Source organism: Genypterus blacodes, unplaced genomic scaffold, assembly GCF_046128005.1.
Source record: "Genypterus blacodes isolate CSIRO-AG114 ecotype Tasmania unplaced genomic scaffold, CSIRO-AGI_Gbla_v1 ptg000027l_1, whole genome shotgun sequence".
In the NCBI taxonomy this organism is placed as follows: Eukaryota; Metazoa; Chordata; class Actinopteri; order Ophidiiformes; family Ophidiidae; genus Genypterus; species Genypterus blacodes.
The window spans coordinates 3,960,001-3,965,195 of NW_027466840.1; positions in this window are offsets into that span (position 1 = coordinate 3,960,001).

Sequence of the window (5,195 nt, forward strand, 5' to 3'; positions counted from 1 at the left end):
TGAAATATGGAGGACATTGGAATAGTCAATGTAATTAATGTTAGCGTTGAAACAAAACGACACATCACCCCACACACACACACACACACACACACACACACACACACACAAGCTCACAGATCTTAGCGGGGAAGAGATAGATGGATGGAAGAGATGATGGGAGGATGAAAGTGCCTTTTGTGGCGGAGATGCCCCGAGGCCAGATTGAACAGAGGGAACGGTAGAGAGAGAGAGAGAGAGAGAGAGAGAGAGAGAGAGAGAGAGAGAGAGGAAGTGAAGGATGGAAAAAAAGAGGCGGCGTCCCAGTGACAATGCCAAACCCCCCCCCCATCTACACACACACACACACACACACACACACTCACCAGCCCCTCCATTCTGTCTCGCTTTAGGCCCCACAAGCCCTTGTGGTCACCGAGGAAGAGGTGAGGGAGGAAGAGGAGGAAATTCAAGGAGAGGACAGAGAAAGGGGGAGGTTTCTCACAGCTGAGGTGGGGCCTTTGTGTGTCCGCATCAACGCTGACCAGAAGGGAAAAGTAGAAGAGTGAAAACCCCTTAACTCAAACTTAAGGAAAGGTACAGATAAGGGCAAGTATCAAGTGTGTACTTGTAGTGAACAATGGAGAGGATAAAAACTGAAAACACCAAACATTTCTGTCACCCATACACACACACACACACACACACACGCACACACACACGCACACACACACACACACACACACACACACACACACACACACACACACACACACACACTGATTTCATTTCATATCTGGTAAAATAAAAAGCACAATTTATCTCTGAGGTAAGTAAACACTCAGATGCTCAGACTTAGAGTGTGTGTGTACATTTCGTTACACTACTTGGCACTCCTGTTCGACTCACTTCCTCATGTCTCCTCACACACACACACACACCGTCTGGGCTACATATGTGCTCCTTCACCCCTCTCTCTCTCTCTGTCTCTCTCTCTCTCTCTCCACCTTTACCCAGGGCAAGAGCTGCATATGTTGGAAAGGTGGGCACGACGGCGGGGCGAGCGAGGGGCGAGCGAGGGGCGGGTGGAGGGGGGCAGTGGGCGGCAGATGGCCGAGCCCTTAGGCCTCGGCTGGTGTGGCCGGTGGTGTGTGTGTGTGTGTGTGTGTGTGTGTGTGTGTGTGTGTGTGTCGGAGATGTGTGGGTAGGTGGAAGGAGTGAACCTGCGTGTGAGTGTGTGTGTGTGCAGGTTTTCTGCTTGGGAGGATGGATGGAGGGGCACCAGTGCAGAAGAACTTCTTCTGGTCACGGCGAGAGAGGAGGGGTGGCAAGGAAAGATGGAGGAATGACAAACAGATTGGTACACAGTATGGAGACATCCACACTCCCAGAGGCACTACCTGTCCCTGTTTGTGGCCTTCAGCAACCCCGCCACACACACACACACACACACACACACAGCTCTGTCTTCACACAGATCCAACTCCTATTTTCCTTCTTTCTTAACTAATTTCATGAACTTTAATCAGGAAGTTTTGTGTTCAGCTCAATGAATGTATGTGTGTGTGTGTGTGTGTGTGTGTGTGTGTGTGTGTGTGTGTGTGTGTGTGTGTGTGTTAGGGGGCTGGTTGGAGTACCTGATATTCATGTATACATTCATGCACCCATGCCACTGTACTGTTTCATATGTTTTTCCATGCTGTATGTACTATATATACGTGTGTGTGTGTGTGCGTGTGTGTGTGTGTGTGTGTGTGTGTGTGTGTGTGTGTGCGTGTGTGTGTGTGTGTGGCCTCTGGCACCGTGTGTCCTCTCTGCCCTCCAAGGAAGCGAGAGACCCGCTCACACCGCCTTTCCTCTCATGTGGGACGGAGGGAGAGAGGGAAAGACGGGCGGGAGGCAGAAGATATCAGTTTTGTCCTTCATCTCTCCTACAGTCCTCCTCTTCTGCCCCATTACAGATGAGGAGAGAGTCCTGAAGACGCTCGAAGGTATGACACAGCTGCCACGCTCTGAATCACACACACACACAGACAGACACACAGACACACACACCTTCCAGGTATGGGCCAGTTGCCATGCTCTAGATAATAGGCTGTTTGAGGGTGCAGCTTGTTAGCCAGGCACAGCTGACTCGCCAGACGCGCACACACACACACACACACACACACACACACACACACACACACACACACACACTGCAAGAGCCAAGAACTGCCGTGATGTCTCAATCTTCTCTAGTTGTGTCTTTCTGTTTCCTTCCTCCCCTCTCTCTCTCTCTCTCTCTCTCTCTCTCTCTCTCTTTTGCGTAGCGGGCAGATGGGCTTGCCTGCTGCTCCCGATGTGTCCATTAAAAACAACATCATCAACAGTAAACCTGCGTCAGATCGTCCAGCAGCCCATTCATAACCATTTAGCTCACACCTGTTTCACACAAATTTCACCCAGGCGCACGTTTCTGTGTGTGTGAGTGTGTGTGTTGGTGCGAGTTCACCCATCTGTGTGTGACTGGGATGTGTAAGAAGTGGAGTCTGCTGAACCTCTACCCTCACCCTTACACACACACACACACACACACACACACACACACACACACACACACACACACACACACACACACACACACACACACACACACACACACACACACACACACACACACACACACACACACACACACCACTGCACCACACTGCCTGAGGGAATCCCAACAGCATGCACAACCAGCAGCGGAATTTGGCTTTGTGATGTGAAATTGCCATGTATAAAATATTTGTCATCGTGCAGGCCGGGTAGAATCTTTCAACAAGTCTTTGTCGGTGCTGAGACGCGACGACGTGTTTCAGATCCCAGCGCACGTCGCCGTAGACTTGACCTGGGGGTGCAGTGTGCGCTGAGTGTACACTGGCCCTTTATGATGCTTGCCTGTGTTTCTGGCTGTAAGTTGAGGTTGTAAAGGTTTATCCCCTTTATGTACTTTAACAGCCCTTAATATCAGCTCATAAAGTAGCACCAAACAGGCCATGGAGGCCCCACCCCCCCCATCCCTCCTTCCCTGTCCCTCAGATAGATAACACACTGATGAACACTCTGCCAATTAATGGTCTCACACTGACTGCCTCAAACTGGGAGGTGTCGGGAGTGAGTGGGTGTTTGTAATTGTATGAATATAGACACACACACACACACACACACACACACACACACACACACACACACACTTGTTTTGCGTTGACACACGTGTACACAGGATAATTTACCTCAGAGGAAAGACTGTGTGTGGTTGTGTGTCTCGGTGGAGTGTGTAGTCTCTGCTGTCTCTGTGTCCCGCCTGGCTGTGACGCAGAGGGAGGATGTGATGGAAATCTCTCTCTATTTAAATCCACCGCTGGCACATCAAAGCCTGGCTGCCGGTGCTGGAATAACAGAAATAATTAGACACAAACGCCTCATTTACATAAAAATGTTAATTAATCTCTCTCTCTTAGCCCAGTCAGACTGAGAGGGCCCAGTGTACTGCATCTCTGTGTGTGTATGTGTGTGTTGCATGGTGCTTTTTGCGGCTGTGGCTGTGATTGTTTCCATTTCCCCCTCAGTGGATGTGACAGTTAACGCTTAAGTAAGCCCTGTTCCAGCCGTCCCATGTGTGAGGCCATTTGTGTGATCACTGTTGGACCACCCTACATATTTGATCTGGCTAATGGGTCTATTCCTATTTGTCCCCGTCAAATACGGCCGGTCAGGTTCTTTGTCCCCACATGGACGGGTTCCATCTTATGGAGATGAGCTTTACACAATGAACACACAAACTCGCTCTCTCTCTCCCTCACACGCACGTACACACACACACACACACACACACACACACACACACACACACACACACACTTAGGGCCATATTTGCAATCATTCGTGGTTGTATTTTTTTCAAGGCACAAGCAAGTGAAATGGCTCTGCTCTGTATTATCTGTGTATTGTGTTCTCTTTGGGTTTATGTATTTTGGATGTTCCTTATGTATGACCACCAACATATGGCAGCTTGGGTTGTCGATTCAGTCAAACACACGGTTGAGCTGAGAGAGGAGACTGTGCTTGTTTTGTAGCACCAGGGAGAAGCCGGTGGAAACGCTGTCAGAATGAGCTTCAATCTCTGATGTGGATGTTTCATTTTAAGTTAATGATCCTTTTTTTGTTGTTCTCTTCGTAGCAGAATTTTACCAATATTTCCCCAGTTAAGCCTTTGAAGAGACACTTGTGCACTCCGCTGCCTTCCACCTCTTTCAAGCACGCAGCAGCTGAACAAATGACTGTTAACTGTGCGGCTGTGGTCATTTACATTGTTAGTGTCATGTTAATATCCGGCTTCATTTTACTTTTGTTACAAACATCCATAAGAGGGGATGCCACAGTTTGTAGGTAAATGTGTTTAATCTGCTCTGTGTTAACAGTAAAAAAAGAATACTTCTCAACGACTCTTTATAAACACAGCATTCAAAAAGTTTGCGTTGTTCTGGGTTTGTTTCATGCTACTTCTATTGATTTCTGCCTGCATCTGCGTAACCTCTTGTCTCTCCACCGCTTAATATTCCAGATTTCAGTCCGTCTGTAGAGGTGACCTCCTCCTGCTCCTCTCTCCTCCTCCTCCTCCTTTCATCTCCGCCTGCTTAACCTGAGACAACACTGTCTTGACTGGAGAGCGCAGACACTCCAACTTGAGCCTGATTATAACAAGCACTTAAATCTGCTTCTGCGCACCCCTAACACTGGCGTTTTATTAGAACAAGCATTTACATCAGCCTCTACGCTGCCTTTATTAGATCTAAGACCTCTTACATCATTCAAGATACGCGTGCATGCACAAATCCCCTCTCCCCTCTCTTTACTTACCGGGTCAGGGTTTATCAGTCCTCTCTACTTTGTTTGAATAATAGATTCTATGAAAGACTGTGGAAAAAGTTGAGTGGGGGTGTTGGGGGGGGGGGCCACGTCACCCTGTTTGCCTTCATCTGCGTCGCTGAAGATGATATCAGATTTTATTGCTCTTCTCTTTCCAGATGAGTTGCATTTCCAGGGATTTAAAGCGGTCCTGACTGTTTTTCATCCCTTTTCTTTCTACCTGTGCTGACCAGTCAGTTACCAATATAGACAGCTTGTTTTGTGCTAAAGCCTCCCCCGCCCTCCCCCCCCGCCCTCCACCGCGTCTCTAAACCTGTGTG